Genomic DNA, 22095 nt, shown 5'->3' on the forward strand with positions numbered 1-22095 from the left:
AAGCTGACCTGTCTGATTTACGTTCGACAATAAATAATTAAGCAGTTAGCAGTAGCTTGTTATTTAAATCACCACACGTTATCACCCCTGTAAAAGAGATATTTGTTCGCCAGTAGACCAATTTCGGTGTGTAATAAAAATACCTTTGTTCTTTCTTGGGAATATAAATAAATATAATATAATTGAGTCTCCTTTTTTGAACTTGGTTAATGAAGTAAACTGCAAGACGAGAAAAAGTAACTGCCGAACATGCTGTATTGACTCGATAATGCAGATTTACTCGTATCAAGATGTGTAGATACATTGGAAAAACTGAACTGGCAACGCACCTACGACTCCTCAGGTGTTGCGGGTGTCCATAGGGAGCGCTGATCGCTTATTAGGCGACCCGGCTGATCGTTTGCCGTCTATTCCATAAAAAAAACCATAATATTTTTGAAGTGTCAAGCCATTGCAGTTTATAGTGAATGATTCTGTTAGTACTCACACTCATATTTATCGATAGTTTCGATGTCAACGAGCTCGATATTGTCGTTCGAAGTTAACACGTGACAGCGATTAGTTTTTTCCTGCTACGACGGTAATTTGACGTAAGTGAATTGTTTATGACCACTTTATGTTGGAGCAAGCTAGCGATATACCGTGCAGTTCTCATATCAGTTATCAGCTTTTTGCAATTATTTTTAGGTGTTGTATTGTATTTGTGATTAATAGTAGCAACGTCACGCCTTTTATCCCCGAAGTGGTAGGCAGAGGTGCATATTATGCCGCTGTGCACATATTGCCGCTGTACAATGTACACTTTTCACTATTTGTATTATAAGTCCCATGTAATAGGGGAAAAGCTAATTGTCATATACGGTGCGTACGTAACTCCAGACTCCGTATTGGTACTGAGAAATTTTCGAAAAACTGAAGAAAGGTCAGTAGTAAGTACTTATTAATGGTTTAAAGAAAAACATTTAATAGGTATATCTAACTGTTTAAAATGTTTCAAATTCCAAATTCATTATCCAGTGGGTTTTGAGAAAACAGGCAACTGCAGTTACCTAGTTTTAGAAAACAGTGCCACCTACCTACAATCTACCCTTAGCGCCTACAAAACAAAGTTTCCTCTGTAACTTGATAAACTTCCAAGTTCTCTCTCTTCGCTGTATAAAACGTTTATATCAATTTGCTTCAGAAATATTGGATAAATGCTCCATTAAACTTACAATACCAAGATATAAATTGAATCTGTTCATCGTTCCGTATTTACACGTGCACCAACTGGCCTTCGAGAATATTTAAGATTTATTGATTTGCAACTAACTCGCACTGTATGTGGTGTATGTATAAAAAACTATTGTGTTTTGAAATAGTAGTACAAACTGTTGCGTTGGGAGAACTGTTCATAAAAACATTTAGACATTATAGTGGTCAAAGAAAATAACAATTACCAATTCAGGAGTTTTGTAAATATTTTGTTACTGTTTAAAAAAAGTGGAACAAGAAAATATGTAGATATCTATACATTTCATTCAGATGTCAATTTCATAACAGGTTGGAAAATCATCCAATGACTTCTCCCGCCTTGGGTGAGGCGGGAGGGAGTGTCAGACTCTTAAAAAAAAACCACCCCGTTCCTTCTCCTGCTTTGAGCCGGAGCCCCGGTAACCTTTTACGTTGTCCGCAGCTCCGGATCGAGCATCAACCCTACTGGGCCCCAACTGTGGTGGTCTGGCTCTTTGAGGCGCGCGCGGAACGCGACGCGCCGTACACACGGGTCTGGTTCTGTTCGGGCGGCGAGCTACCCTTACTCGTCGTTTGTAAATATTTTGTTACTGTTTAAAAAAAGTGGAACGGCGTCCCATTCCCCCTCGCTCCGCAAGAAAATATGTAGATATCTATACATTTCTTTCACTTGTCAATTTCATAAGGCTTGGAAAAGGCTTTGTATCAACTTCCATTCATTTGTTTGAGCACGCTTACATAATACGAGTCCATATTTGTATCGCGCTACGACTTTCAGGTGTGTACCAATTACAAGATCAAGGTCAGAATAAATCAATAAAAATGCCCCGTGAATCGTGCAGCTGTATAAATCTCACCGTATTGTGTGAGCCACAAACTGTAGCACCGCTTCAATCTGCGCCCGAAGCTTCAATCCAATCCATCCACAAATTACATAAAGCCTAAAAAACCTGACTCGTAACCGCTACGAACACGCGCTGGGGATACAACACGCGGTGTAAACGAGCGCAACCTTCACCGGTGCAATGTAACTATGCAACTGTGTGCAGATATGTATGCCGGCGGCGCGTGTAAGACAGGGTTGCCCCGTCCCTCAGAGCCTCCCGCCCGCCCATGCTCGCCTAGTACTCGCTACAACCACTGTAAACGCTGTAAACGACTCTTCACTCTTCAAAGCAACTTTTCTATGAATTTTAGATTAAAAACTGCTCAAACAATTTATGTAATACTCACTAATCGCTACCCACGACTGTCTCTGTCGTCAAGGTACACAAAAAGGACGTTTTAATGTGCCCTAAAAGCTAAAAAAACTAATTTGTGATACAAAAACTCCTTTTACAAACAATTTACGATAGTTCTTGTTGTATCTATTAAATTAATTTAAAGTAAATAACGTAAAAGCAACGCAATATTTCTTTTGATATAATAAACGTTTAAGAGACGCAATATAAGCTGATAAGGATGAAGTAAGGACGAAGATATATTTATTTGTGAGCCTCTGTGAACAGGTGCATTTAAAGGTGACCGAAGGAAAGCCGATTATAAACACAAGTGTCTTAACACTCTATTGTCGATGAAATGTGATAAAACTTAGTATTACTCGGAAATGTTATCGTTTTATAATTCCTTCTTGGTTTACATATTTAAGTTTAGGCTAAAAAGTAATTATTTTAAAATTATATGAATAATAACCCACAGCAACAACCATTATTTTTAGCTCAAATTAAATTGCGCAGGCAAAGGCCAAAGAGGTAATCTATCAATGGTTCTAAAAATTTTATAACATAAAAATAACATTACGCTTCTTAATTCACGCAAAGGTGGACATATACCTACAATACACCTCACTTCCCACTTTTCAGCAGTTATGTTACGATTCCTATATACCTATTAACCTGGAGCCAATTGCTACACAACAGGCACAACTCGAGTTCTAGGCTATTAATAAAAATATTCGAAATACCGAAAAAACCCTTTGTCCGGCAAAATCGGCAATCATGCTTGAATCGGCGATCTTTTAATGAACAAGGTAGTGTTTCACTCGTTAATAGATGTATAATAGAAGTTTCATACCTAACTTCTATTTAATAGAAGTCAAATAGAAGACTGCCTACTTTGTTAAATTTTAGAAATTAATCTGGGCTTTAGGTCGTCTTTCAAACGATCGATTTAATTGAGGCAAAGTTTAAGCGGGCCGGTGGACGATGTCTGTAAAAGTTTGATTCGCGATCACATCGAACGGCTTGCGCCGGCCGCCGCGCTCTGTGATCGTAGCGTCCGACGGACACAACCACCCTGTTAACAAAATTCACGGAACAATCTAATATGCAGATCTGTTAGGCCATGTAACTGACATACGTATACCTCACTTTTTCATGAAAAGAACTGATCAAATATTTTCGTTAGCAACAACTCCGAAAAAACAGCAACAAATGTCACAACTTTACTGGTTCACATTGTTATTGAAAATAACTTCGTATAAGTATGTGTTACTTGGAAACCATCAGTATCAGTTACAAGTAGCCGTAGGCAAGTAAGCTAAGTGATATTTTCGTCAACTTGTTATTGAAACTTAATCGTAGATATTTGGTAATTGGCAGAAAAATTATTACAAGAATAAACATCGTGATTTTTGCTCCCGAAATATCATTTCGGGGAAAACGTGCGTGGTATGTGTTAACTGTTTAGTAAGTACCTACATTGACATTATCGGGATTAATTTAAACTTGCTAAACTAGGCTACGATAATCTTATGAGAGAGTTACATTTCAATTCAGTTGTAAAACCGATCAAGTCTGTAAAGTAACAGTTATAATAGATTCCTCTTAATACGAAATATGATTTCAGATCATTGGGTTAAGTTTATGAAGTTTACAACTAATCTGGTATCGCTATACAATATCTAGTTAACATTTATTTGACCTACGAACTACCCAAAAGGTAAGAATTTGGAATATTGATTAATCGTATTCCAATAATCATACTTGTTACAAATAGGTACAATAGAAAATTGTGGACGACGAGCCGTTATAATCAACACTATTTTAAAATTACAACTTCATATTTGAAAAGAACTGGTAAGTGATAAGCATGAACATGTCATATAAATAATAATAAAAAATACTAATTTAATATGTATGTGAATATTTATACTGGATAATTGGTTAAAAACAAAAGTTGGTTAGATATGCGATAACTATAATCGATGCCGATGAACCGATGACAGTGCATTGGAAGATATCTTGAGTCTTAAATCGGATACCTCATTGGTATAGGTACTTCTTACTTGTAGAGCTCACTAACGAATCAGACTGTCATTTTATACCTTTAATACAGTGTATTGATATTCTTTTCAAAAGTTTTACTTGGCTACGAAAAAAAGAAACAAACTGAATCGAGAAAACTTTAAAAATCTGTAACGAAACGCCTAAACTCTATGAGCAGGTATTTTTTTTAATTTTTAAAAAAGGAAAAGTTTAGTATGCTTATTATATTTCAAAAATTTTGTCACAAGGAATCGAAATAAAAATGTTTTTACTATTGTGTGATTTAAAGACAACTATTTTAATTATAAATTTTGTAAATCTGTGTTATACCTATCTGGTGTACATTATTTAAATAAATTTATAAATAAACAACACATTCATTGTTGTGAACGTATTTCAAATTGTTATAATTAAATGATTTCAAAATTCAGCAACATTTTACGGAGAGCCTAACAAAATTTTATCTTAAAAATATCTAAGTATGTAAAAAAAACCAACTTACATTTTGGTTTAACCGTTACAATAAAATTTGCTTGATATTTTAATGTTAATACGAAATATATTCATATCGGAAGGACGAGAAATTTTGTCTTGTATCAGTACATTGTTGGTTGAGCATCGTCGTCGCTTCGCATCGTTTTCCGTCGCTCGGATACTACTATTACTTGGTCCATTTTTTATATTTAAATATCTAGAGACCGATATACAAGAATATCTTTTAAAACCAATATCATATTCGTACTGTTTCTGATAGTTGATTGTTTAATTTTATAGCTCCATTGTTTTTTCCGAAATATGAATTAAGTTGTAATTAGGCATTTTATGAAATTATACCTTTTTTATTTATTATTTTATTTATTTATTATTTACACAAAATACACAGTAATACAATAAATAACAAATAGCAACCAAAAAACCACTAAGGTTTAGAACCGTGCTATGGAATCTGCCTTAAATGTTACAATATGGAGGTAGGTACAATAATCTCGCTTAAATAGTACTTAGGTAATATTCCTTGAGTTTACATTTTATATACTAATATAAAATATATAATATACCTAATCGATTTTTGAAATCAGTGTTTAACCATTAAACTTACTTCAAACCTAACTTATGTCAAATAAACGAGACAATTTTTCATCAGCTAAATTCTGATATTTTATTAAGCGTTAATCGCTCATTCTGACATCTGAGAAAGGGTTTAAAACTGTTGAAGTAATATGTATAGTAGTAATTAATACCTAGTTTATCCAAAATCTTTGACCATATCATTGTAACTTAATTGTTTCCTACTTAGTAGATAAAGTTCCCGACGGCTGCCGTTCCATTCTTAACGTAAATGTGTGTCGAAAAACATCATAATGTCCATTTATGAAGTACCTTTGTCGATTCCATGCTGAATAGACTGGTTTTCAGTCGTAACCATTTGTTTTAAAATAATTAATATGTTAAAAAATATCTTAATCAATACTTTTCATTTTGTTTAACTCCGATATTTCACGATTATGTACTACTACTCATACTCGCGTATAATAATTATTTTGATACTGACATGCAAAAATTACGAAAAATAGTTTCATATATTCAATTCGAGTATTTTTTCTATTTTCCTAATTAAATACTCTCTATTATTGTAAGTTATGGCGCCAAATAAGACGTGTCCTTTTTGTGTAGTATACAGTAAATTTCAATAAATGGCAAAAATTGAGAACAATTTGAGTGTGAGCCAAATTGTGCGCCGCATCCAAGGGAAAATTCAACTAAGGTTTTAAGAAATCATCTCTGAAGTAGATTCTTTGTGTGAAACTTATCAACAAGGGACATTTTTCCTCCATCCGAATTTTAATTTGTAAATTAAAATACGCAATGAAACATGGCTAATTAAATCGACTAAACCAAAATGCCTTCCATTCTTCCAAATTGTATCGGATATTAATTTCATTAAGAGCTCCGATCATTATCACAACAATCGTATCAGGGATATAATAAATTGAATTGCAAAGTAATAACATTATGCGTTGTACAAATTAAGTGTTAACCGCAACCAGAATGACGTTTAATTTTAAACTATCGACGGGTGCGAGAAAAACTGATTTTCATTGTGGACTGCGTTGGGCCAGCGTTCGCGGTCAGGAGTGTGGGTGCGTGGGTGCGTGGGACGCCCGCCGCCCTTCCTCGAGAACTTAATGGAACCTTCTATAACTTTCTGCCCGCCTGGTACTATTTGGCATTGACTTAGTAGAGCCGTCCGACGATTTGTTGCCCAATTTTGAAGAGGATTTTTAAGTAGATTACATGTTTACTGACCGATTTGAGAATGAATATTTTCACCTGTGCTAAATTACCCGCAAACTTTTCCTTTTTATTATTTCTTTTCCTTAATGTAATTTCGAATGTAGTACTGAAGCAACTTCTTGTTATCGTTCTCGAAAACAAGAATTATGGATAATAAAATTTTATTAGACTTTTTGTTTGAATATGTATAAGAATTTTATGCGTAAGTAGCTAAGGTAAGAACACTTGGCATAAAAGCTCAACGTTAAACTCTAGTTTGATTGAACTTTCTATGAGATAGTCTTCAGAGTCGTTACCATGGAATGGAGTGGCTGGCAAATGAGATGCTTGTATTATAAGAAGTAGTATTTCTGAAAAAAATATACGTAGCACTTTCATTTTATTTATTTGAATCTTCTCTAAAATACCATAGAAGATGAAAGCTAGGGTAAAATTGCATATTATTTGTATCTACGTATTTGTGAAAGAATATTTCACATTATTACGAAGTAACAGCGTGTGAGAATGGAATGATATAATATTACCTCCAGAGGGCTATAAATCTGTTACTGGTCATAGCTCGTGGTTATATAAATCTTATTGAGGGTACAAATAAATGCAGATCGTTTGACTTTTAAATATTTTGTTTTTTATTTTTGTTTAATATTTTATAATTCCAAAAGTAATTAATTCATAATTAATTATGTTTTTACGTATTTTTCATTTGTTTTAATTTCCAAAAACCGTTTACTTGTCGTAGTATATATTTTGGGGATTGAAAAACCCCAATTATTTTTTAATTAAAAAGGTTTAAAGAAAGGTGAAGATGTCATTTGAATATTATTTTTTGTGAGCGAGTTTTACGTTATTTAAGAAATAGAACTGTAAAGAATACCCGAAAGCATAATTATACTGCCCCTGGAAAACCCCCGTGAACCAATAATGTTTAAATTACTTTTATTCTTATTTATAGTGTGTTCTACTAAGTTCTGTAAAGTTTATTTATACGCGTTTAATTGTTTTATACGCGCGAAAACGTGTACGTTTATTACTTAAATAACTTTTTGTACTTCCGGAAAATAATCTTAATAATAGACATTTTCAAAAAGTAATATTTTCCCGACCGCCGCTGTAAAGCGCGCCATCGTTGTTTACCTCGTTATCACCTCGAAATAATCACGACGCGCTTACAAATTGAAAGAGAGAGTTGGGACACCAAAACCCGCTTTCCCACATTCCAACGATAAAAGGGAAAACCGCTCAAACTTTCAGCTGAAACGGGACAGGGATAAGGCGGCAGTGAGGGTGCGAGCAGGCAGTAACACGAATGTAAGGGCTTACCTCCTTGCTGATCCTGGTAGCCTGGTACCTCGTTACAGGCCGCGTAACGTAGTCGCGACGAGTATAGCCGGGCGCAGCGAGCGGGCAGTTGCGACGGCTCGGCGGCGCGGACTGCAAACGCAACGCATTCCGTCGGGGGTGGTGCATTTTGTGCAAGCGAGACTGCAACGCCCGCCCATTTGCCTCGTGCCTCACTTTCCCGCCCTACTGTTCTGTTAACTTAGAAAACTTACAACACTTAACTATCATTTAACAACTAATTATGCAAGTGAGTTAATTGATTGTTCGACACTTATAATTTTCCACCTATTCACTGAAAAGGATTGATCGGGAAAATATTAGTTTTTCAACAAAATTGTAAGTGTAATAAAATCAGAAATAAATCTTGAAACTGTTATGAGAGCGCGAGACGCTTTGTAATCAGCGGAGTCGTTACGATAAGTAAAAATGTTCTAGAGATTGCGTACTTACACAATGTTCTGTGAAGAGGTCTGGGCGGGCCCGCCTACGCGCCGGTCGCCTATGGTGACCGCCCGTCGCCGCCGCTCCCCACGTGTCCCGCTGCTGAGTCTACGGTAATTTCGCACAAAATATGAATAATACAAGATAATATTAAACTTACGTATATGTGAAACTATTTTTGTTATTATCGAGTTTTTTTAGCAAACTTTTAACAAGTTGCTCAATTTTAATATCAGATTCAAAACTTATCAAACAATAAACATGAAATAGAAAAAAAAAATCGTTACGGAATCCTGTACAACAAACAGTTTATTAAAAGAAAAACGATTTATTGTTAAATCCATAGTAAATGTGTAGTTATTTTCCTCATTACCATTCCTTTATACTGGCTAATGTGCATAAATAAGTAATATGATTTATGAAGAAGGTTGTACTGTCCCTCATATTAGTATGCCAATCACATACTGAGCTGATTATGGACTCCGTACCTTCGTCCTGTCGTAATGCACATGTGTAATGAGTTTATGCCATAAGTTTTCCCACACATCGATGTCATTATGTGAAACCTTTAATCTAGTAATTGATTATCTTTGAAGGTAACCTTGTGTTTAACGTCGATCGAGTTCTTTGATTATTGTTTTGTGAGATTGTTTGTTTGTTGTGAGAATCTACTCTATCTATTGGTATTTTCATATTACTAACGTTTTATACCGAGTTACAATTGAAAAGTGTATTTTTTTGTGTAGTAAGAGGAAATGAATTTTGGGTACAATTATTAAGTTGGTACTAAATCCTAAATTAGTTTTGTTTGATTTATGTTTCCTAAATTAACAACAGTTATGTTTCTGATCACGCATACTAGTGACAACAATATCAGTTTTAACTACTTTGTTGATGTTTTCTGAATTGCAATCTAGTAAAAAAGGTCACTCCATGTATAATAGCGTTCAGTCAAATCTGTATAGGACTCATTGTCCAATTCTAAATACATTCGGGACAAGACTAGAAGAAAGAAAATAGTGAAAAACCTAGAAAACGTCTTCCTACACGTGTTCCTTTTTACTGAGCTTTGCAACTCATAATAATATTGACAAAGAGTGAGCGTCTTTCAAGTGAGACAAAACTGTAAACTTTTCCCGCAGTTTTCTAAGGTTTCAGGAGAGTTTTCTAGAAAAATGTTCCATGCAATATTCTAGAATATTGTTGTGTTAATATTGTGACGTGTTTTAGTAGATTTTTTTTTTTTTTTTTTTTTTTTTTTTTTTTTTTTTTTTTTTGAGGGGGAAAATCATCCAATGACTTCTTCCGCCTTGTGTGAGCCGAGAGGGAGTGTTAGACTCTCAATGACTAAAAACCACCCCGTTCCTTCTCCTGCTTTGAGCCGGAGCCCCGGTAACCTAAGGTTCCATAGGCCTACATTTTTTTTTTGAGAGGGGAAAATCATGCAATGACTTCTCCCGCCTTGTGCGAGGATAGGTTTAAACTTAACTTGGTAATTAGCTATCATATTAACTTAGTTATTTCAACTGCACTTCATAAATTCCATTAAAATCTAAACATCTTTCTTCTGGTTTGGTATACATCCAAAAATTACTAATCCGAGTTATCCACATTAGGGATAATCGCAGGGTTCAACCCAATCGCAGTGCAATGAGAAGATATCGCCCTGGGAGAACCGACTTCTTGATCACGGTATCCCCTATGCCAGGTAAGTATAATAATGACAATGGAATCGAAAAAATGTTATAAAGTAAAATCCTATATTTGAAAACTATCACAAACTTTGAAATAGAATGTAAGAAAGGTAGTGTATTGTTATACTCATTTGAACGTAAGTGCAGAAACCAATAACTTGTAAGTTTACTCACAAAGTTCCTACTGTCTTGATATCGGTGATAAGTAAAAAATACTTTCATACAGCGTGTGTCCTATTGGAATATACTAATGTTATATTTACTCTCTAATACATTCTTATATTTATTACAAAAATATGCAGCAATTGTGAGATCTTATCTTTTATTTAAGATATTTCAGTAATCTGACCATACGAGTAGTTATAGTTATTTATTTTCCTGTAATTTGGCAATAGTTAAAATTATTTATTTATTATCTTAAACTTCAGAAAAAGATTTGTGATTACATTTTATCTTTTTACGGAATAATATTTGATGGTTAAAAGTTAGTTTGCTAACAATGTTTTGCTAAAAACAATACCTGAAAGTAATTTGTGACACAAAAATTACAAACAATGTATTGATATCATATTTATAATCCCCTTTTAATTTCCAACATTCTCGGCATATTATTATTCAAAACGTGCCCGTACTAAAATTATAATACATCATCTAGTTTGTCCTCACGTGTGGGATAATTTAGTATCAGACAGAATCGAACGGATTCACCTGATAAGAAAGGCTATACTTACGTCGTAAGCGCGTCATTAACATAAAGAAAACTGACGGGCCGTAAACAGCAGACTACGCAGGACTGCTAGATCTAAGTCTGATAATAATCGTATATGAAGTATGCTGTAAATATTGTTACTACGACATTTTTGTTACGATATTCAAGTCAATAATTCAATTAAGGTAAGATTAGAGGAAAGGCTTAAAAGTTTCTTTAATTTTTTTAAGGGGGAAAATCATCCAGTGTCTTCTCCTGCCTTGGGTGAGGCGAGAGGGAGTGTCAAATTTATTGACTAAAAATCAGCCCATTCGTACTCCTGCCCTTCGAGCTGGAGCCCCGGTAAACTCGCTAGGTAGTCCTCAGCTAACTTTCTTTAATTGAGGTGCGAAAATGAAAACTTAAACTTTCTTAAGTATTCTCTCAACTTACTAAATAAAATATTTAACAGGATTATATAATATATTGTATTTGAATTGGTTTTTAAATTAAGTGTTGAGTCAATAAAATAATACGTTTCCTAAAAGGTGGTATACAATTAAAGCCCCAAGAAAATGTTTCGTAGCTCAATATTTCGTAGCAAACACAGTAGCTGCGTAGCGCTCGTAGGCAGACGCGTATGCGTCGTAGCAAAAGTCCTGCTTTTCATTAAACATTATGTATTTTCACTAGTTTTCTTTTAAAACTTCTTAATTTGAGAACTTCTTAGTTATGTTTTTCAATAATTATATTATTAGGTAATGTTAAAATCACTTTTTTTAATTCTCGAAGAGCTGTTCAGGGGATTATTTAAGACACCTCTTTAAAGCAGTTTATTAGTCCCTATTATTAACCATGGGAAACAACAAGAAATCATTTATTAGGAAAACCAGCGGTGACGGGAACATGTATTTAGTCTTAACTCGCATGCCTATTGTGCGCTGGAGCTCTAAAACTACAAATTGAAGTTTAACTAGCAATCTCTCGTCAACGTCGCATCGGTGCGATGTCATTGATTTCAGTTTCACACTACAATAACAAACATCCTTCTATTGAAAACCCTAGGGCTGTGACACAATATAAGATGGATCTAATCATCGATTGAATAATCAAGACTAGTGGTCGCCTAGTGGTCGAAATTCGACCATATACTATTTAATTTACAATACCACTTAACATACGTTCAAGGATAATTTGTATTTAACGAATTGCTATTAGTTTTGTAAATTCAAATTAATATATTCCGGCGCATCATGAATAACCAAACCTCCTTCAATTAGAAACCTCTTTTCATATGAGACGTGAGAATACCATCGCAATGTCTATCGATTTTGACGTTTTGTCAAATACGATCAGATACTATGCATGTGTGTGTAATGTTTTATTTATTGATTTAATGTACTTTATAAGCATTATTTTTGAAAAATATTAACGTTCCGCAATTCTCCTTCACATAAACTATAAGTGTACCAAATTTTATGCTCCAACGTCCGCACAATTTTCGTAAAAACTGTTACAAAGTTTTTGCTTCACGTATTAATATATAGATGATCAAGATTACTATGCATAGTTAAATATTTAATGTGATCTTTTTATTTATAGATTATTTTATTGAACATTCAATATACTACTACATAATATTTACAACTAAACTAGAAAACTAAAAATAAAAGAAAACTAAAAATTATTTACTATTTACAGAGCATCAAATGTCCACATCATATTGGTGAGCAATAAAGCAGTAGGTAATTTAAGAGGTACGACGGTGAAAGATAAATTTAATCTTAAAGTTGTATTCTAGTTTCGTTATTTTTTACCATTTCAATACTAAATATCAAACACTAAGCATAATTCCAATCTTCATGATATTACCTGTATCAGAATTTAATAAATCGATTAAGTTATACTTAACTTAAAACCCCTGTTTTAACCAGATAAAAATATCATTTTAAAATCAAATCTACACAAAACAAACAGAAACACCAAGATTGCTAAAAAATAGAACAAACTAAGACCGTGATGAATATGCGTCACATCCCTGTTGTGTGTGATGGTTGACGCGACGCACAGTTCCCACAAAGATTCTGGATGTGATGTCCGTCCCGAGACCCGTAATAACCGCTTGAAATTAGGCGGCCGATCGACGCCCGCGGCGCTCCGCCAAGGGGGGCCCCACACAAGCTATGCGTATAGCTCTTCACAAGGATTTATTAAAAACTTCTACAATGTTGTTTCCCTTGTGTGTTTGTTTGATATTTATGTAGAGTTCTGAATGGAATTGCGTGATTTTTGGTGTAAAAAATAATATTTTTAAAATGTGTTTCGATTGTAAACTATAATAATTTAAAAGTTTAATAGTGAACATGCAGGCTTCCAAGGTGTTTTAAAATATTTAAAATTATGTTTTAAGTAATAAAATAATATCTACACTTTACAAGTTATAACACATTTGGCTTAAATCAGATTTTAGGAAGAGTTTTATCTTTGTATTTATATTTTGTTATGTTCATAAACCGTGAATTTCCACACTATTTCAAGTAGTGTGTGAACAACTCCTAACATTGTACAGGTCAGTGTTATGAGTGAATTGTGATCGTACGCTCATAGTTCCATTATTCTATAGGGTTATGACAAAGCAGCTTAAAGATAACTCGTTAGTGGAATGCTAGTTTTGCGCAGCGCATTAGCGAAATCATTTCATTTCGATTTACGGCGCGAGATCAATTTCGATATAGATTGGCACCAGTTAAGTGTAATTGTTTTTTTGTAAAACTACGATTGATGAAAAGGTTCGTTTTAAATAATACAGTGATAACTTAATGTAACCACTTAATATGCTTTTATTGACTTTACTGGAATTTAATATTTGTTAATAGGCTAGTGTTTCCTACTAGTCAAATTTAATCCTTTTTTCAAAACGTTAAAAAACGATATTTTATATGAAAATAGTGCGTTATAACGTTATCCGATTTTTACGTCAAACGGCAGACTTATTTAATTTTCAGTGTTTGAATTTGGACAACTTTTAATAAAATTTAAAAAAGAATCCATTATAAAGTTCATTGTAAAAAAACTTAAATAACATAACATCACTGATTTACTTCTGTCCATAGTTTGAACGTTAACACTACACTTAACAATCACTTATATTAAGTTTTATTTTTCGTTAACACAAACATTTCTCTCTAAACCAATTAATCACATTCTAAACAAGGAAACACATCGTCTTGAAAACCTACCTTTTTCTTCACCTACGTCATTTGAAAGGCCTGCCATTGAAACGGACGACCGACAGAGAGTTAATTGGAAAGCGACAATCCTATTTTGATGATTACTCGCCTGCACAGTGCACACTGCACCGTTACCAACTTCCAGCATTCATGTAATACTCGTATTTGTGTTGAACGCAATCCGATGAGATCAATTTATTGTTCACACGTACGTAGGTAAATATATCGCGTTGTAATTGAACGATATTACTGAATTTGTATTAGGAATAGCTTTTAATATGCTGATTTGATGGACATAGAGATTGGTTTTCAGAGCTTTATAGATGATTGCTTGTTACTTGTGTTTGTTTGTTTGTATATGTATGTAGGTAGCTCGTTATAACAGTGTGTCGTAGTCATTAAGTACTTCTTTAAGTTAACATTTATTTTGCGTTGATTTCAATTTGTTCCTACAAATTAAAAGTGGAAATTGGAGTACAAACTAAAGTTTATTGAAATGGTATGTTTTACGTTTGTCTATCGTATTAAATAGTAATAAATTCCAATTATCACTTCCCATGACAATACTAAGTCGAACTAAATTAGATTTTCCGTAATGCAATGGTAACCAGCGAAACCTCGTTATCGCATAAATTAGTATTTGAGGAATCAATCTGATCTATACATAGCTATGTAAACTTATTATGTTGATAATTGCAATCAGATAATATTAGCATTTAGAATTAATTAAACGTTTCTAGTCATATTAGAGATGATCGTTTGACACATTGAAATTATTATCTAACTAGCTTTTGTCTGCGACTTCGTCCGCGTGGAATAATGACTTCTGGCAGCAAAGATTTTGAATTATTGTCTAATAATTGATTGCATTACTGCAGACTTAATTCCCGTTCTATTAGCCATAGATAGATTTTCCAGATCTAGGTATGATTTTTTCCACAAACAAAATAGGTCTAGATGCGATGTAGATGTACCAAATGGTATCAGAGAAAATTCTAGAATGGGGCACGGTTCTTTAACAGGCAAAATTATATCAGTTAACCAGTATTTAAAATCAGTAATACTCACACACACTAGACAAATTAGTCAGATAAACAATAAAAGATATAAAACGTAAAATGCATTAGTTACGTTAGTAATTTTAAGATACATACAGACAGAACCTCACACCTGCCGTCCAGGGGGATAGGCAGAGGCCTATCCTGGACAGTATTATGGCATTCCATAGTTTCTACTTTGGAACGCCAATTTGCTACGAATCCCACATTCCTCTTTAGCTTCATCAACAGTCATCAGTCTTTTCATACATGCTCGTCGGTTAAGGTTACTTTTAAAAAATATCTTTTTCTTTAATATATCTGAAGGTACATACATATATTATGTAGGAAACCATCGCTACCTAGTACGACAAGTAAAGGTAATAAGTTTAATGTCAACAGAATCTAGAAAACCGATGGCAGCACCTAATTACACAGTGGAATCTCCCAGTGGATATATATAGGGTTTATTAGCGATTGCTTGTCCTCGTACATTTCATAATACTCACTGATTTTACAGGTACACACAAACGCATTATCTAATTAGATGGTCGTTTGAGGTTCCATATTGAAGGTAATACTTTATGAAATGTGTATGTGTGTGTGTGTGTGTGTGTGTAATTGTCTTTTATGTTTAACAGTGAATGGATAAATTCATTTTCGCGGTGTGATATAAGATGATTGTGATTTTAGGCGTGTTCCTTAATAAAAAATGAACAGAAATAAATCGTTGTTTGGAAATGAATATCTCTGCATTTCTAAAAAGACATTAACTTATTGAAGTAGCATACGTCGATGACGTGAAATCGACAATAAGTGCATATAGCACTACATTTAAAAAAAATCCAATACCCAATACCAGTGACACCTCTTTAATAATAAATCAAAACAACAACACCAACTAGCAGTTCATAAAACGACCAATCAATTTAGGTATTCGTATGTCCCACCAATCGGAAAATGGGATATAATAATTAGCTGAAAACTTTCGTCCGATCTGGATAAATTATACACGTGCCAGTCTAATTCTGAAACGGAGCGTCTGGGTGGGATTCGAGCGAGGGTTGCAGTGCCAGCGAGCGGTACCAAAGGCCGAGCGGGTTAAAAATTCTATAGCAGCCCCTAGTCTGTTCGTGTAGTTCAATTATAGCGATAATTTTTGGTAGTGACGATTAAATTAGGGATTTGCCTAGGCTAGAACTAGAAACATTACCTTATCAGTTATATTTCTACCAGGGTCCAAACGGTTGTGAATCTAATTTAAACTTAATTAATTAGTTTGACTGTTTGTAAACATTCTCCAGCAGCCCCTATACTGTTCGTGTACAGATACCAATAATTTTTGGTAGTGACGATTAAATTAAGAATTTGCTTAAGCTAGAAACATTACCTTATCAGTTATATTTCAACGAGGTTGTAAATCGATGTGAACCTTATTTAAACTTAATTAAACCTAATTTAAACTTAATTAATTAGTATAACTGTTTGACTTCGGTCAAAAATAAAGATAAAATTATGTCATTTCATCAACCTCCTATAAAATTTAATCACAATTTACGCCTTTTACTAGTAAGCAGCTGCATTTTAAACCAACCCCTTACCCGTGACTACATTGGATTCTAATTTGACTTTATTAGATTTTAGCAGAATTTAAAATACTAGTTCAAATTAGATGAGAAAATTGCATTATTTACCAGTAGTGTGAAGTGCTGCTAATAACTTCCCCGCCAGAATCTCTGTTCAACTCCGAATTAAAACTTGATTAGACGTACTTACATGTCAAATATACGTTTCAAGCAAAAGTTTCTCAACAAATTATCAACAACGAACAAGGAAAAACAAAAGAGCAACTGGCAAATTACGTTCGTACACGTTTATTGAAATAATTTCATTGTGTTACCGTTTACGTAAAATTCTTTCCTCCTGTTATGAGTTATGACAGCTCTTTCTGATAATACAATAATGGCTACGGCGGCGAGCAGTTGTACTCGTAGCCCCGTAGCGTCTACGTGCGCGTAGCCCGTAGCGAATACCGGCCGCAGCCGCGTGAGACGCGCAATTAAAAGTTTACAGCAGATGCAGTGATCGGTAGAGCGGAGCTGTAAACGACACGTTTATGTAAACACGCTTCTAATTGGATCAAACACGTTTTTATACAAGCGCATTCTGAGAAGAACACGGTGAGTTTACTAATTGCTACCTATACGAGCACTCTTTAATTAAACCTATGTAATTTATCTGCACAGCACTTTAATTGGCAATGACAACGTCTAAACAAACATTTATTTGTTGTTTACAGTTAAAGGCAAGTTGGTGCGAGAACACCAACTTTGATATAATGACACCAGCTGTTATCAAAATAAATAAAACTTTATGGGTTCGCATTGTGATTTCAAAACCAACTTTTTAATCAGCTTATTTGAAGTAGAAACAGTGCCGATCCCAAATGTACGTACAACATCAGCATTAAAATGAAACATTTTAGATATGAACTTGCCCATAGAAGGGTGGTTGTTTAAACTGTCGAAATATAGATGCATGTTACATTTATAGAAACACCGTACAAGAAAATATAAGTGTACCTATTTAAACGAAACCCATTAAGTTGGAATGGTCCCCTTAAAGCGGCAAGTGCAAAGAATGCATAAGGTTTAAACGGCGGGTCAAATTTTGCCTCGTCAGATATAATTAAAAGTCTTTACGATGGGCGAAAACGACGCTGTAAAGCGGCAAGGAAAATTATATGGAAAGCGAGCGAGCACGTCACTGGATGTCGTAAAGTATGAGACGTATCTGTGCGAGTACGGAGGACGCAACACGACGCGCGACGTCTTTATCTTACGAGTGTACACGTGTGCCGCCGCAACTTAGGACCTGTTTTTATTATGACCCGCATGTTGTTAGTCTCGGACTTAAGAAATATCACTCGATTTGTTTGCATAAATGAACGGAGAACTAAGATAATTCGTCCTTTTTTGTAATAATGATCTTGAAATGTTATTATAAACACTTTTAAAGTACATAGATTATTATATTTCAAATCAAAACCATTTTCAAACTACACAATCCAGCCTTTTTATTTATAAACAAAAAGTATACGAAAGATAGCAAACGATTAAAGCTAAAAACATAAACCAAGCACACAATATTTTCACTATAAACGTTTTTCCCCAGAAAAAATGAAAAGCGCTTTTTAATATCTCTATTATGAATCTGAGAGTCCTTTCACTAAGCGGTGCCATCACAGGCTGTACTGTCGATTAAATAACCCGCTATTAACCTTGTTGGAACGGCTCTTTTGCAAAAACCGACGCCGAAATTGATATCAACTCATGTTCACAAACGTAAATTGCCCCTCTATGCATATTTACGCGAACTATTAAAAATTGATCGACTGGCATTTGCATGGGACCACACTTATGGTACTTTTAAATAACCATTCGCCCGTAGCCTTTGCCTTTTATTAATCAATATCACATATTACTTGTATTTTTTACGTTTTACCCCGTAACATTTGGCCATGTGTGTTAAATACCACTACGGGTTTGAGTGCTGGAGTCTGAAACACTAATACATAAAAATGTTGGTATATTCTTTTAATGTGTACATATCGGTTTACAGCCGGCTGAAGCACAATCGTTTGAGTTTTGAGACGTCCTCAATAACCCGAGTTTAGTGCTAAGTTCGTATTCACACGGTTACCACGAGCGACGTCGGATCCTTTACACGATAGTAGAGAGGCGATCGTAAAAACTTTTAATTATTTCGGTTGAAAATAGTCCGGGAGACCGCAAACATAAACCGGTATGCATTCTTTTTCTTTGGACGGTTTGCGTTCCGTCTACAAGACGTTAGTGCCTTGTTTTAAAGTGTTGTAAAACAAGCGTAACTCGCGCTCACATACGGCACCTAAGTGTATGCCCTCTTGAAAAAATAAAGTCTCTGAATACGTATTCAGGTTTTATGTTCATAGCTTGCTAGCTAAATTACCAGATTTTTGTTAAAGGAACTTTTTGAGGTTTAACGATAGTATCTTATCCATGTTGGCTTGGAAAATGGTACACTTATGAAGTCTAAAGAAATGTTGCGTAGTTTTTTATTAATTTGACAAATCATTACTTTAGCTGGAAATGTCATCGTTTGTTGACCAAGTGATGTCGTTGTCTACACGCAAGGGCATCGCACACGTAACGCAATCAACGACAGGGGGCCAGTTACGGCGCGCCAAGTGTCACCCTGTAAATAACTGGGTTCAAAGTAATTGGCTACTCAAGTACTCAACCACTCGCCGACCGACCTCCGCTGTCACATGTCACTTCTCAGTTCCATGCTTGTAATAAGTAATTTCTAAGGAAATAATAACAAGCCATTTAATTTAATAGAAATTACAGGAAGCCGAGTCATTTTCTTTTTTAAACCGTTGACATGTCGTTTCGTACATATTAACAATTTTATTAGACGTTTTCTTTATGTCTGTTGATGAGTTCATTATTGCTTATTCATATTTATAATTAAAATATTTAAAGTACCAGAAAGTGTTTTTGCTACTTTGGTATTAGATTATGTCTTACGACATAACATAAGTAACTTTTTTAAATACATAATAATATGAGGAAAATCATAGTCAGTTTCGGGCTTGAAAAGGTTTAAGGAAAATATGAAAAGTATCACCTCATTCTTCATCAATATGTCGAAGCAAGCAGTAGTAATATACGACGCAGAAACAATAGCTACATTTAAAAGCGATGCGCGAAATTATAAACTTATTTGAAAATACATACAAAAGTGTTGAAAACTTCGCAATAGCTTTTCAGATAAGTAACTAGTTCGCGTTAATGTTTTGCTCTTTGTGATTCTGCTCAAGCTGCATATGACTGTGTGTGTGACGGTATGTCGAACTACTTTTCTAAGTTAATTCATGTCTCATGCACAATCCATAAAGTTTCCAGTGCTACCTCGCGAACGACGCCTGTTGAGAATGAAAAATTCTGCATAGGTATGTCGCGTCTCATATAATTAGTGTAGTCTCGACACTTTCTCGTGCATTTTTCTTATTATTGTGCAATATTTAGGTACACTTAAATCGAAGTTAGTGTAGGCACATAATAGGGATGATGATGGGGTATGAAAATAAAAAATCTATTTACTCCGTCAGTTAGGTAATGAATAAATATTAGACATGTATTTTTTTATTTTATCAATACTTAAGATAAAACGAATCAAAGTTTAGGAGTGAGAGCAAATACGTCATTTCTACGTATAAAATGTACTTAGAAGTGACGTCACGTGATATTTCAAATCGATATAATATCTTCGAAAATATTGGTTTCCGTATACGTGTCTATATTTTTAAAATAATCTATAAGACGAACATTAAAATAAAAATTAGTCGTCTACCTTATTAGTAAATCATTAAAGTATATAGCTTCAGATAAATGATTAGGCCAGAACTAGTTAGAAGACCATAAGATTTAAAAAAATGTATTGAAAAAAAAAAATAGCTGTACTTTAGCAATATTTTTTAGTCATCACGAAGCACAAGTGCAACAATACACGGCACATTTTCTAAAGTTGTAGCCAATGAAGTAGTAAGAATAATGCTACGTACTGCAGTCTTTTTGCAAAATTATCGTCTTGTGTTAGTCTACGTAGACATGTTTGTATGTAGGTAGGTATGCACCCGCATTTATACAAATAGGTAGATATGGATATTTGCGGATCGCGCTATATTCTTATGAGGTTACACTGTTTCCTTCAATCTCATTTTTACTAAAACGTTTCGTTTGAATTATTTCCATTTTCTATGTTATGATTTATGATCCTTTTGCAGCGTGACGTCCCTGGATTGATACAATCAGAATAAAGTCATGTAGATTGAAAAGATATGTGTATGAGACTTCGTCAATGTTATGGGGGTAATAAGGAACTATATTATTAATAGATATATTCCTCCATGACGATTCATTTCTTCGATAGTCCAGTATAAAAAGCACAATTCTTTCAGCTTTAATTTGAAATCTCACTTAAAACTCTGGTTTTAATAGGTCCAGATACTAAAATATTTGATATTTTATAGAATAAACACATATTGCCGACGTTGAATAACAAACGTAAAAAGTCAGGTACGTTAAACAAGCAGGTACCTACCGGTACGTACTGCATTATACAGAATATGCTTTTTGTTTGAACGGATGCGATAGTGGGTAATGAAATGATGTCTTCCCGATTCAGTTCGCTTATCCGGATTAAGTTGAGCGCCTCTGTAACCTGCTCTGTCGTTTGAATTCTTATTAAGCCCGCCTGTACCGAACTCTATTTTAGCATTTCTTATGGAAAAGATAAGCTAGAACAATTTGCCTTATCTCGGACTCTTGTCTTCTTTAACAAAAGCTCAAGTTACGAGTTCGATTATAATTAATGAACAGTTTTGTATTTACGTTGGTGCGGGACCTCGGGCTGACTTACGTTCACGTAAAAATCGATCGACTTTCTGAGGTCTGGAGTAGGTAAAAGTCGTCTAACATTGCAAATTAAAAGTTGTTTTCAAAGTTATAATAAACAAGTTTCCAAGTATCATATAAAAGTGAAGTTTAGTATTTGAGGCATCAAATTTTGATAGAGTTTTGCATAAAGAGATAAGCTCGATCAAAGGATTGCTCGCAGAGTGGTTTACCTTGCGAGCATATTTAAGTTTTCATGAAGTGAGGAAATGGAAAATAAATTGGATTTGTATAAGTTTCTTAAAAGCTACACACGCTGGGAAATATTTACTTTGTTCTAGCCTCTAGCCGGGATTATTGCAGTTCATTATAAGACTAACTCAGCGGTCTAATGGAAAACCTGCCGGCGCGTTTGTACGCAGCGCTATAT

At 34.4% G+C, this 22095-nt stretch overlaps 2 protein-coding genes and 1 non-coding gene across 24 annotated transcripts in view; 1 reads left to right on the forward strand and 2 right to left on the reverse strand.

Moving 5' to 3' along the window:
• Positions 1-8228, reverse strand: part of LOC118269906 (sex determination protein fruitless) — a 77190-nt gene extending 68962 nt beyond the window's left edge. For 8 of the 22 annotated variants that reach the window (XM_050706813.1, XM_050706812.1, XM_035585280.2 and 5 more), the window contains exon 1: positions 8115-8226. The gene's annotated coding sequence lies outside the window, so the exon portion shown is untranslated. Of the gene's footprint in view, positions 1-8114 lie in introns of all 22 variants that reach the window. The other 14 variants (XM_050706810.1, XM_050706802.1, XM_035585274.2 and 11 more) reach the window with 5 other exon arrangements.
• LOC126912804 (uncharacterized) overlaps positions 1-22095 on the forward strand; it is a 381241-nt gene that overhangs the window by 33303 nt on the left and 325843 nt on the right. The window lies entirely within an intron of this gene.
• On the reverse strand, positions 10132-10292 carry LOC118270161 (U1 spliceosomal RNA). The gene has a single exon (XR_004783190.2). It is a non-coding gene; the product is annotated as a U1 spliceosomal RNA (small nuclear RNA).

The sequence above is a fragment of the Spodoptera frugiperda genome, chromosome 30 (genome assembly GCF_023101765.2).
Source record: "Spodoptera frugiperda isolate SF20-4 chromosome 30, AGI-APGP_CSIRO_Sfru_2.0, whole genome shotgun sequence".
Classification (NCBI taxonomy): domain Eukaryota; kingdom Metazoa; phylum Arthropoda; class Insecta; order Lepidoptera; family Noctuidae; genus Spodoptera; species Spodoptera frugiperda.